General features: G+C 34.6%; 1 protein-coding gene across 1 annotated transcript in view; it reads right to left on the reverse strand.

The window, feature by feature from the left end:
• The window catches only part of STXBP5 (syntaxin binding protein 5), a 156,354-nt gene that overhangs the window by 110,422 nt on the left and 31,439 nt on the right, over positions 1–14,493 (reverse strand). The window lies entirely within an intron of this gene.

The following is a 14,493-nucleotide window of genomic DNA, read 5'->3' on the forward strand; positions in this document are numbered from 1 at the left end:
GGAACAAGTCCTGGTGTTAGACTGCCTGGATTTATTTAATTTCCAGCTCTGTCACTTACTAATATATGACCTTAGTTAAGCCATTTAATCTCCCTCAGGCTCAGTTTCTAAGCCGTAAAACACACCTACCTCAGTGTTTACTTGAGCATCAAGTAAGACAAAACCCAGTAGATGCTTAAAATGGGGCCCACACAGGTAGGTGTTTAATAAATGTTAGCTAATTATTATTAAAACTAAGTGATATTCTACCAATTAGAAGTTAGAGGCAAATTTAAAACACATGAAGTAAAATAATAGTAAAGGGAACCGTTGTACCCTGTTAGTGAGGATGTAATCTGGTGCAGCCACTATAGAAAATAATATGAAGATTCTTCAAAACATTAAAAATAGAACTACTATATGATCCAGCAATTCCACTCCTGGGTAATTATCTGAAGAAAATAAAAATACTGACTTGAAAAGATATGTACACTCTGATGCTCACTGCAGCTTTATTTACAATACCCAAGACATGGAAACGACCTAAGTGTCCATCAATGGATGAATGAATAATGAAGATATGGCACACACACATACACACACACATACATTACTCAGCCATAAAAAAGAATGAAATCTTGTCATTTGCCACAACATGGATATACCTAGAGGGAATTATGCTAAGTGAAATAAGTCAGGCAAAGAAAGACAAATATAGTATGATCTCTCTTATATGTGGAATCTAAAAATACAAAAATTAAAATATAAGCAATAGCATGCCGAATATAAAATAAACAATGCAATCAACATCATAAAAACAACTATTTCATTTGAAATGGACCTTAAACTAAAGCATGAACATAGCTAAACATCTTGGGGGAAAAAAAAAAAAGGCCAAATTAACAGGTTGAGTAAAAAAATAAAAAATACAAAAACAAGACCCAAAAATATCCAACTTCCTGCTCTGATCCACTATTTTGCAGTTCTCCATTATTCTTCACTCTACAAAAGCAGCAACTACTGACTTGCTTATTGTAATTACAACACATCTTTGATTTTAATGATAAAATGATTTAAATGACATAATATGCATACAAAATGTACTTATCTCCTTAAGGGCAGAGATTTTAGATGTGTATTACAACATGTTCTGTTCCTAACACAGCAACAGCTATGCTGCAGCTATTTCTCAAATATTTAAAGAAGCAAAGTAAGACTAAAATCTTCACTGTACAAAAAATTTCTAGAACTTTTCCCTAGACTAGCTTTCTCATAATTAGCCTACATTCTATTATTTTTTTTCTCAATCAACTGTAAAACCAACTTACATACTGAGAAATTTTAAGCATCTTCATGTTTTTCAGAAGTGAGAACTATTTAATAATTAACACCTTAAAAAGGAACTCAAAATAGTCACTTAATTATCTTGGCACCAAAACTTTAATATTGTCCCTAGAATGAGTCTTGCACACTTCTTTAAAAAGTGCATAAGGCTTCTTAAGCAATATTCAATGACACTTTGTGGTAAATACATTTGGGAAAACAGGGCAGGAGATATAAAGTGTGTTGGATTTGGTCGTTTGGTACTCAGCATCCTCTTCCATTATCTTCCTATACACTTTCTGATACTGTATAGATGCTGGAAAGCTAAAACTTACATTTCCCAAACTCTCCTACAGTTAGAGTTCTAGGTGAGATTAAGTTTCTGTAATTGAATATTCTTGAGATTTGTAGGCAGAAGTGCAGCAAACCTTTCTGTTGCTGTTTCTGCTGTAAAAGACATTCATGAAGACTTAAGTGGTTAGACGCACTTATGGCAACAGTGAGGACCGGATACAGCATTCCAAGGTCTACTCTTGAGCTTCACATGGTGAGAGGCAGTTGTACAGCAGTAACAGTAAAAGTAGCACTGTGTCCTATTCCCGAGATTACACCTACAGAGATATGTTCTAAAACTCAATAGGTCTATCTCCCTTCCAAACATTTTGGTAAACAGTTACATCCTTGAACTAAATCCATTTACGCTTTACATTTCTACAGTGGTTTCTGTTCCTGCATTGAACCTCAATTAATACAGCAAGGAAATGCAGCTAGTACACAATTTATCTATATGATAGTCTATAGTGACTAAAAATATACCCACTTACAACGTATACTGTTCAAACAGTGTTATCCATTTAATTATTTAAAGTTGGGAAAGGTTGAAAATATAACTTTCTGATAATTGTATAAAAGGTCTTTCATGAAGAAGACCTTTTCCACCTTTCCAAAATTACCCTCTCTGGACTACACACCCGGCAATGTCTAATCAGGTACAACGCCCTCTGTCAATTTAGGAAATTCCTACTAATCCTGCAAATCTGGTCATATGAGCTCTCTTGTGACACTTTACCTAAAACTACCAAAACATAGTGAAACATATCTTTTCTGGTTAATCTTTAAAATTTCACAAGAAAATTCCATTATATTCATATTATATCACATTTTCCATTGCACTGTAATTTGCCATTTCATTTCCCTTAGACAATTTATAATTTCCATGTCTTTTCAGAATTTATCACAGTATTTGCAAGGACCAAATCTCAATCAATATTTATCAAATGAAGTAATGCACAAGAAATTAAAAATGAAGCAGATATTTGGTACTTTTCTTAAGTTTACTATGCCTTATACTGTCCTGTTATTAAATGAAAATTTAAATTTGCATTAATAAATATGGAACTATATTAAAAATAACAGCAGTCAGATTAAAGTAATTTCTAAATCTGTTCAAAGAATTTATTGTATAAAACATTTAAAAACTTTTGGAAATGTGTCTAAAAGAATCATATTAACCTTTTTTGTAAAATGAAGCCTTAAAAGGACATCAATGACTACCAAAAAACTAAATTTCAACTGAGTATCAGTAAGTGAAATAGTGAATATCAAATAGGAAAACTATATATCAACTACAGAAATAACATCTGAAAAAACTATTCCCTTTTGTTTGGGAGATTTCTTAAAGTTCTATTTTTAATAACCTTACTTGGAGTAATGAAGATGCCAGAGTGTTTTTATGTGACAAATGCTATGAAAAATAAAAGTAACCTGATACTCATCAGCAACTGTTAACTACATTTTTCCATTTTTGTATTAGATTGTCCTTTATTGTACTTTATTGAAGAGGTGTACTCTAAATATCTTCCAGTCTATGGTTTATATCTTTATTATTAAAAAACTTTCTCCTCTCTCTCCCACTCTCCCTCCCCCATCCATATGTGTATGTATGTATACATACATGTATATACACAAAAATATGGCATTAATTGTATATTTAAGCAAATTTGCTGTCTCAAATGATTTTATGAGTCTGTGTTTTTCTTTCCTCCAAAATTTACTCTCTCCATAAGTCATATAAAAAGCCTGAAACAACATATCCTTCCATATTTTTTCTTCGTGTTCATAAAATACACATATAAAATGTGAGGAATTTGGGGTGGAGAGGAAGTCGTTGTTCTAAAAGGAATACTGTACCAATTATTCTGAATCTTGTATTATTACCCATCGGTACCTGGTGGATGTAGTTTGTCATTTAACTTTATGGTAACTGTGCTGTACAAAACTTATAATCCTTTCCCACATAGCTTATGCTTTTTTGTGTATGCTGTGTAAGTACGTATCTTACAGATACTCCCTATATCACTTTCTTCCAAGTTTTAATTTTTCCTGTTTTTTTCACATTTTAGTCTTTAATTGGTTTGCAATTTAGTTATGAAGTAGGGATCACTCTTCCCATTAAGAGCTGTCATGGCATCTTTTATTTACTGTATCTTTTGACTGTAATGTCACCTCTGTCACATAGCTATCTCTCTTTTCACATAGATGTTTCTGGAGTTCATTTACTGTGTTTTTAACCCATTTGTCTTCCTCTTGTAACTACTATACAATTTTAATTTCTACAGCTTTATGTTAATTTTGATAATTAATATAATAAGTTCTACCATCTCATGTTTCTTTTTCAAAACTGTTGCTATCTTGGGCCTTTTTTCCATATGAATTTTAGGATTCACTTAAGTTTCTTGAACATATCCTGTTAAAATTTTGATTAGAATACCACTGAACTTATAGATTACTTTGGGGAAAAGTGATATATTTTACAACTTGAGTATTCCTTCCTATGAAGTTCTCCATTTGTTTGTCTTCTTTTACTCTTTCAATAAAGTCTTAATAGTTTCTCCATATAGATCTTATATATTTTTGTTAGTGTTATTTCTAGGAACATTGTTAACTTACATGTTTTTCCCTTTTTCCTTCCATTCACTTTCAAATTCTGTGTAATTATACTTTTGTATATCTTTTATAAACAGTTCAACAGTTGTATTTTGTTGAGTTTTTTAGTTCAAACTGAAAATCTCAAATTTCAGTAGGTAGATTTAGTATATTTACAATGATTTTGACTATTGATATAACTTAGGTTTACCATCTTATTTAACCACCCTTCTTCTATCATTTTACCTCTTTTCCTAACTTCTATTTATTTTCATTTCCTTTCCCTCCCGCCTAATGGTTTTATATTTTCTATCCTTCTAACAGTTACACTTTTACACTTCTAAAACACATATATAACTTAACAGCTTTCTAAAAAGTTTGAAGAATGAGCATTTGGAGTTGGGAAGAATGTCAGATAAGTGGTATATTTTCTGAGTTCTTCCACAACTGATCAGTCAAAATATAACTTATTTTTAATTCTATTAATTATATTTAGGAGTTTTTTGAGTATTAATTAGTCTTTTCAATTACAGATATTTTAGCTCCAGAAAATTTTCTTCAGCTGTGTTTGTTTATCTATCATACCATCCATTCCCAAGTCCACTCCTTCCTAACACTATTCAGATGGTCATTAGAGTATCCATATCTTCCTCGAGTTACCCATATACTTTGGGAGAAGCTTAAATCAAATTGAAATCCAGAGATGAGCCAGACTAACCAGAGTAATTTCACTGACTTGCTGCCATTGTGAGTCAGGTAATCCAGCAATCCCCAACCTTTTTGGCACCAGGGACCGGTGTTCCTATGAGAATCTAATGCCTGAGGATCTGAGGTGGAGCTGAGGCAGTGATGCTAGCGCTGGGGAGCAGCTGCAAATACAGATGAAGCTTCGCTCACTCGCCTGCCGCTCACCTCCTGCTGTGTGGCCCCATTACTAACAGGACACTGACTGGTACCAGTCTGCGGCCCATGGGATGAGGTCTCCTGAGATAATCCAAACCTAAAACCAATCAGATAAACTCCTTAAATGAAGGTCAACTGATCAAAATCAAGCCTGTTCAAGTTGAAGGCAATTTAGGCTTTTCTATCACGATCCTCAAAATTCTTCCAACCTCCACAGTCTGGTTGCAGAGAGATCTCCACGTTTTTAGTTATTTATTATAGCAGCATCCCATTTCTAGATACCAAAATCCAGATTAGTATTTTATTGCTGTGTAACAAATTACCACAAATTTAATGACTTAAGACCACAACCCTTATTCTCTCTCAGTTTCTGCAGGTCAGAAGTCCAGGCACTGCACCATTGGTCTCACAAGGCTGAAATCCAGGTATCAGGTAGGCTGCATTCCTGAGACTCTTTCAGTCTCACAAGGCTGAAATCCAGGTATCAGGTAGGCTGCATTCCTGAGACTCTTTCTGGAGGCTCTGGGGAAGAATCAGCTCTCAAACTCATCTAGTCTGCTAGCTAAATTCAGCTTCTTATGACTGTAGGACTGAATCTCCCTTGGCTGAGTCTTTTGTCAGGAAGAGTCCAGTCCCTTTTAAAGGCCCACTTGGTTCTAGCAGGCCCACTGAAAATAATCTCTTAATCTTAAAGTCAAGTAATAGAGACCTCAACTACATCTATAAAATGTCTTTACCTAGATTAGTGTTTGTTTCAATAACTAGGAGTAGATATGTGTACATCAGGGAGCAGTTTTGAGACCCATCTTAGAATTTTGCCTACAACACACATATGGCTAAGAGTAAAAGTGTTGAGTCATGATGTATGTGAGTACCACCAAAAATTGTTCCAAAGTGATCTAAACACTTAAAACTCCCACCAGTAGGTTATGAGAAGTTATAATTGTATCACATTCAAGTCAACAAGTTAGCCATTCTGATGGATGTGGAGTGGTATCCAGTTGTGGGTGCAGTTAGCATTTTCCTGATGACTGGTTTTTGTCTGCTTTTAAAAGAAGTCAGAATATTTTTTAAACTGTTGGAAAAAATTGGATTAATTATTCTATTGTGTGTTTTTAACATAAACTTCTAAAATGGCATTCATCCATATTGTATTACGGTTATTATATGTCTGAGTTTCTGCTTTAACATAAGCTATTCAAGCATTTTTTTTTTATTTGTTATCTCAATGCCTAGCATAACTCCTGGCATACAGAAGGCACTCAATGTTTGGTGAACTGAATTTAATTCACATTCTAAAATGTATTTTTTTCATTTCCAAATTTGAAGCGCTACTCCCTAGGCCAGCTGCTAATGGTGCCGTCCTTTTAGCAGTCTAAGACATAATTTGTGTGAACCAGTATTGCATCAACACAGTTAGAGGAATAATATATGCCCTGACTATCTACCATAAATCTACTTAGCTTTCCTGCCCTAATCATAACAAACAAAACATTTTTATTGATTATTTTGTCTTTATTATTTCTCAAAAGCCTTAGCTCATTGTGCTCATTGATGTAGCTAAACTGCTCTTATATTTGCCTTTTATTATGAAACCTCCTCTTTTATATAACCTTTCCATATCTGAGAACATTTTAAGGTGTTTCGGCAACCAGACCAGTCTCTCTGAATGTCTTTCCAAATTTTCTTGTAAGACTTTCTTAGTCAGTATTGATGATTTCATTCTAGGAAGTTCTCCAACACTTTCTGACCATTTTTCCTTTTACAGTCTCAAAGTCATCAAGTAGTAACTGTCTTCCTCAAACACAGATTTTTTTTTCCTTTTTCTTTTTAAATTTTGTCTCAGTATATAGTTTTCTACATTTAGAATTCCAAAGGTGACTCATCATTTCCATATGACCAACCAATTTCCTTTGTAGATTAGAATGAGGTCCAGAGTAGTAGATCTCTCTGTCTGCCATCCTGACAAACCTGGGTACCATTCCATTCCTGTGTCCTAGTTCTGAATCGCATCCCACCAAATTGCTCTCATGTCTAATGTTTGTACACTTGTCATTAGGCTGCTTTGAAATAAAAATATTTTGCTGATATGATGAAAATTACCATAAAAACTATAATTCCAGGTCTCTGATTTATTCCAATAATATGATTTTTTTCTTGTTAAATAGATGCAGTGAATTAATTCAAAATCGTTGGAAGACCTGTATAGATTTTTGAGGGCTGGTATCTAGCCAAATGCTCTTTTACAGCTATGCCCTATTCATGTGCATACTGAACAAATTATGAGCAAAGCACGATATTTATGTAATATTATAATAAGAGTATAATGGGATAAATTTGCTTCTACATTAATTCATATATGCTACTAAGAAAATGTGATGTCAGAGCAGCAGTCAGTTCCTGAAGTAGCTAATAGGCAACAACTCTCCCACTGCTGTGTTGGTATTTGAATGAATTACTCCATTTGTCAAACGGCTTTTTTCTTAAGAGTACTTTGAACATTAATGCTCCATTGACAATTGTTAGTGTGAAATTTTGATGATTAATGTGTTCCATGTGATATTATATTTTCCTAATCATTCCTGTACGATATGTGCATGCTTATTTTATTCTCTAAACCTAATTGATAAATCTATCATCAAATGAAAGAGCTAAAAATCAGAAATAAACTGTAAATCAGTGTTAGAATAAAGAAAAAATGTACATCTTTAAAATAAATATATTAATTTAAAAATAAAGACTCAGCTATTCAGGTGTCTAACATTTTATGGGGAAAAATTATTCTCTGAAATTTCATTAAGACAAATATTATTGACCTAAGAATAAATAACATTTATGTGAAAGTGTTCTATACATTAAAAGATATGATTATTAAACAATAATAAGGGATCTAAGTAAGGAAGCCCAGATATATAATTTAGTCTTCAGTCTTTAAATGCTTCATACATTGTTATTTAAAAACTGTTATGCAAAAAATTTAACATGGTTGAAGATACTGGTCATACTAACTCAAGGTAATGAAAAAACACTAGCGGATAGTTGAAGTTGCTTATAAATCCATGACTTCCTCCCAATTAAACTTCCTTTAAAGGGAAAAAAAAAAAGTAGAAGCTAAATGAAACATACTCTAATAAGACAACTACCAGACAGAAGTTTCCTTGTCAAACTCTCAGTTTCTACCAAGCCAAAAACCTCTTCTTTACATGTATAAACCCAATGGTACATAATAACAAGGTTGGCCAATATCAAGCAAGAGGAACAAAGGGGATGTAAATTCGTTTCCTAGGGATGCCATAACAAATTACTACAAATTGGGTGCCTTAAAACATCAGAAATTTATCCTCTCACAGTTCTAGAGGCCACCCATGAGAAATCAAGGTGCCAGCAGGGCCGTGCTCACTCTGAAGGCTCCAAGGGAAAATGTGGCCCATGCCTCTCTCTTGGCTTCCGGTACTGTTAGCTATCCTTGGCATTCCTCGGCTTGTAGATGCATCATTTCAATTCCTATTCTTATCACACAGTGTTCTTTCTATGTGTCTGTCTCTCTTCTCATACATTAAGGACACCAATTATATTAGATTAAGGCCCACCTTAATAATCTGATATTAATTTGCTTACAGTCACTAAAACCCTATTTGAAAATATGGTTACACTGCCAGGTACTAAGGGTTAGGACACTGACATATTTTTTTAAATTTTATTTTATTAGTTTCATGTATATAGTACATGGTTTAGACATTTATATAGTTTATAAAATAATCCCCCCAATTGTTCTTTCTCTCCTCTGGCTCTCTACTTGCCATTACATTAATGCTAACTGCATTCTCTATGCCACGTCCCCATCGCTGTGAACATAGCTTTTTGAAGGACACAGTTCAATTCATAACAGGGGATTAGGCATTAAAGGCCATGCCTCCAAGGTTCTCTACCAATATACTGTTATGATCAAGCCTTTTCAGGTTGCAGGGGAGTTAGATGATGTAGCTAGTACTACTGGAAAATTAGTTCTTATGGTAAAAATTGTATGACAGATAAAACCCTGATGGGAGATGAACCTGGCACTTGGTATAATAAGCTACATACTATTCAAGGAGAATGTTTAAAACACTGTATTTTTCTTCACCTTTCAAAAAGTACGTTTCCTTTTCGGTGATTTTTTAAAAATCTATCTTGCATGGTATCCTGGTTGGTTTTAGCTTACTTACCTAATAGGGACTGAACTATGTCCCCATGCCCCCAAATTCATAAGTTGAAGTCCTAGCCCCAGTACCTCAAAATGTAATTGTATTTGGAGACAGTGCTTTTAAAGAGGTAATTTAGGTAAAGTAATGTCATAACAGTAGACCCTAATCCAATATGACTTTTGTATTTATAAGAAGAGGAAATTAGGACACAGGCACGCATACAGAAGACACACATAGGGAGAAGATGACCACCTACAAGCCAAGGAGGAGGCTCTCAAAAGAAACGAACAGAGCCAACAGCTTGTTCTTGAACTTCTATTCTCCAGAACTGAGGAAATAAGATTCTGGTAAGTCACTTGGTCTGTAGTACTTGTCATGGCAGCTCTACCAAACCAACACATTTCCCTGCCCACGAACAGAAAGACTCTTTGAGGTAGTCTGCCTCACTCCCTAAAAATATCCTGCACATAAAAAGTCTTAAAATGTGTAACTGTAAGTTGGAGGTCAGAGAGGGTATCTGGTGTTAACTTTAAGCCCAGAATTGTCCATAATTTAAATAAATTTAATACAGCTAATATCAGTGTCACTAATGACTGTCTTTTTTCAATTAGCTGTTTCTATACAGACTGCCTAAGTAAAAATCTCTTGTTTAGTTAATGCACATATTTCAAATTATAAAATTATTACTTTAAGTAAATCCAATATCTTTAAAAACAAAGCTAGATGGCAATTTCTACATGCTTTATACTGTTCTAAGGGCTTAATACGTATTATATGGTTGCATACCAAAATAAATGTACTTAACAAAACTAAACTGTACATTTAAAAATAGTTAAGATAGTAAATTTTATGTTATGTATATTTTAGCACCATATTTTAAAAACTAAAATTAGAAAAAATCCACATTATGAAAAAGTACAATTTAAATTATTACATGATTTATATTATACATTTATAAATTTCTACTAAAATAAGAAAATTTACTTCAGAAAGTAAGACAACATGGTGATAAAAACTTAAGTTTAAATTATTTTACAGCTGTTCAGAATATAATGAAACTGCCATTTATAAACTTTTCATATTTTTCCTACTATTCCTAGTTTCAGAAGTAAAAATGCAAATAGCATAAAAATAAAACCAACTTACTTAACTATTAGGTTACCCCAAATCCATTGCTGAATAAGGGGAAAGCTAAACTATTGCTTATTGTACTTCAATGTCAACAATAAAATAAGTTGTGTGATAGTTATTACAAGTATTCTCAAATATTCCAGCTTTCTCTCTTCCTGGATATAAGACTGAAATTAAAGATGGCCACGTGACATGCTCTGGCCCATGACATGAGAGTGGAAGAGATATGTATCACTTCCAGGCAGAAGCTTTAGGAGCCAGTGATTGCTTCACCACATTCTCTTTCTTCCTCTACTATAGTGACTGGCAATATTGCAAAGACTGGCCGTTCCTCCCCCAGGATTCTGCAATAAAGATGATAATAAAAAGGAACAGTGCCAGCAAATTCACAAAGGTCATAAAGTGTAAGCAAAAACCAACTGTTGCTGTACTAAGTCATTAAGATTTTGAAAGTATTATTACCATAGCATAACCCAGATTATCCTGACTGATACAGATATAAATGCTGAATGTAAAGCAGTTATATAAAGAAAAGAATGAATTCCTACAAATGAGATGGAAGGATGGGCAGGTAATGACAGGATTTTGTCCCTTTCTCTGCCTGAGTCAGTTGCTCCAACAGCCTTCCATCGAGGTGTAGATTACAGGGCATATGAAAAGTCCTGAATGACATAGAACTCAGACTGAGGGGCAGAATAAGTCTTGTTGCTGAGGGCATATTCCTAGAACTGGGGAAAGTCTCCATTCTACCTTCTCCTTGCCACCTCTAGACAGGTGCTAATGAAAGCTAGGCTCCTCCCTCTCTCCTTCCTACCATTTGAGGCGATCTGGACTTTAGTCTTCAAAGAAGGTAACAAGGTTCATCTGTGAGGCACCAGGTCCATTCCTTGGCATTTTAAATCCAACGGCTGCCATAGAAGTTTGTAGCCATCCCACAGGATTTGATCCGAAGGGGATATTCAATTGGTAGCCTCTGTGAGGCTGCACCCATCAAGACAAGCTATATTTTGTACTTGACACAAAGGCGCCTTCTGTTTGTCCACATATGTGCCTACAGATACCTTGTAGACTAGCTTATGGTTCCTCACCCACGTTCACCAGAATTTCTTGGAGACCATCCTTAGAGGTACTATAGAGGAGACTTACTCCATACCTGACCATCATCAATTCCTGGCTCTGGGACTCCCTGAGGTTTGATCCTCTCTCCATGAGGATTCACTATGACAACTTGCAGTGTATTTTTGTAAACTTGAACTACATACTGCCACATGCCTGTGTCCCAGTGAGGAGTATGAACACGCCACTAGCAAACAAAGTATCAGATGTATTCTCCTACTGGAACTTTACATCCTGGCAGAATGCCTGCAGTGCCTGGTGTTTTTAAGAGAACTTCTATAGCACTACAGTGATCAAATGACATCACTTTGATGTGCCAGAGTCCAGAGTTTCTTAACTTCTTAACTTTATCCACTAGATGCCCGGAGAACTGTTCATCCCTGACCTCCAATTGTGACAAAAAATATCCCCAGATGTTGTCGAATGTCCTCCAGTGGGTAAAATCAAGCCATGTTGACAACTACTCACTCTGGCTCGATGTATACTTCCATTTCCAGCAGGTGGTGTGAGGCTGACAAAAGGACGTGTACTGGTACTAAGATGCATGCCACTCTTCCCACCTGCTCTGCTGCATCTGAGTCTCCTGTAGGGCTCCCTGAGATCCCACTGAAAGCAGACTGAGGAACTCAACCCAGCACGCTGAGAGGCTGGCCCTATTGCAGCAAGTAGAAAAACAACTGAACCTTGACTTTTTCCTGGCTCTTCCTCCCCATCTCACCTATTCCTCCTTCCAGTAACTCTTCCTTCACCTCTGCCCCTCTCCTAGAAGTAGAACCATGATTCAACTAAAGACATTTAGATGACTTATATTCTCAGATGAGATGTAGCCCAGGAGTAAACTTTGCTGCTGACCTGCTGCCAGCTCTGGTCTTTGTGCCCCATACAATATACACATGCCTTGGTGTTGGCTAGAGAAGACTGAATTGCTATATTCCCAGCAGCCTCATTAGCTTGCATACTTTGGGAGGACAACTGTGGGCAGAAGCCTAGACTCACAAAAAGACTGACCTGTTCATATAACTTGAACAAACTGACACCCGCATGGCCTGATCCTTGGACAGGGATGGGCAGTTTGATGCCCGTCTTCCCACAGACATGGCCCAAAGACACTAACTCCACTGCATTTAGGTACTATCTAGACCCAGGTTTCCTTGATACATATATACATATACACTAGACACATACACATATACATACATATTTATATATACATAAACCTAAAAATATGTCTCACAAGCAATGGGGGAACAGGGGGATGACTATATTCCTTACTCATATTTCATTTAAAAATAAGTTCTATATAAAGTGAAAATTAAGCATAAAAAATAGAAAATTTAAGAGCACTATAAGAAAATATGGGAGAATGTTTAATAAAATTTGGCTGAAAAAGGCCTTTCCAATCAAAGCACAAACTCACAGGTTGTATAAGAGACTTCTGTAATCAAGCTAGTCTACAAATAACTATTAGATATATTCATATAAGTGAACAAAAACGTATGTAAAATAATATTACAAAACAGCAAAATGATAGGATATAGAAAACAATATATATGTCCATTAATGAAGACTGACTGAATAAATTATGGCACTTCCATCAACAGAATATTATGTAGTTATGAAAATGACTAAAGCAGATTTAAATGTGCCAGTATGAAACAATCTATCAGATAAAGTTACAGAAAGACTATATAATGCCTCCCCCGCAAAAAAAAGAAAAGAGCTATACAGAGATTTTTGCTTATATACACAGTCTGCAAGAATTCCTAAAAGAACACAAACAAAATTTATGCAGTTGCCTCTGGAATAGAAGATGTGTCTGGAAAGGAAGGTAACTTGTTTTCACTGGATATCCTTTTGAAGTTTTGAATTATTGTTTTTGACTGTGCATAAAGTCCATCTCAAAAAAAAATAAGATCGAAGAATAAAATTCAAAGAAAATGTTTTAAAATATAATAGCAAATATCCTATATATAGGATAAGTAAGAGATTCTTACCTTTCTCTGCAAAATTTCAGAGAATGTAGTATGGCAGGTCTCTTTTGACGTAAATTCCATAAATGTAAGGTATCATCAGCCAAGGCACTCACAAGAGCTCCCTTAAAAATAAAGTGTAATATATTTTATATAGAACACATTTTACAAACATTAAAGCTAATAAGGATCTTCCAAAAAATCTCCTTCCCAAACTTTGAAACTTTCAGCCAATAGATTTAGTTCTGAGAAACATTTGCCTCACTCGAATTCTACAGCAGATGTAAAACAATGTATTGTGCGCATAAGCATGTGTACAAATGTTTTAAATTCTTTAATAATTTAAAGTGTAACTTAATATCTTATAAACTAAAATTATTCTAGGGTCCAGTTGAATATTATGGTTGATTACTAGCTATGTAAAATTAGAGATCAGACTATAAGTTACTTGGTCACTACTTCCTTGACTAAAATAGCAAAATATGATATGAAGTAACCTTCCCATTTTATTTAGCTTAAGATAAATCCTTATGAATGTACTATGCTTAAATCAAAATTCTACTACTAGAATGACATGGAAAATAAAGTAGCATTCAACACATTGTAACTTTAATGTCCAAATAGTTGAAAATTCTGACTTAGAAAGTTAAAACATCTGATACTATGATACTATTAAGTATGGAGAAGATAATCTCTAGTAGTATGTGAGAATCCCACAAGGGGCTCAGTTTCATCCCAGACCTGACGAATCAGAATTTTCAGAGCAAGAACTTATGTAGGTGTATTTTTAAAAATTTCCAGAAATGATTCTGATACATGAACAGAATTAAAAATCTCTAGACTAAGGCTGATTTATTAAGACAAATGAATGTTTTTCCTCAAAAGAGTAAGGTACTTTTCTACACAGAGAATAAGACAAAAGATGCTACATGAAGAATTTATATTAATTTCAAAAAAGATTC

This window comes from Pteropus vampyrus, unplaced genomic scaffold, assembly GCF_000151845.1.
Source record: "Pteropus vampyrus isolate Shadow unplaced genomic scaffold, Pvam_2.0 Scaffold24, whole genome shotgun sequence".
NCBI classification, from domain to species: domain Eukaryota; kingdom Metazoa; phylum Chordata; class Mammalia; order Chiroptera; family Pteropodidae; genus Pteropus; species Pteropus vampyrus.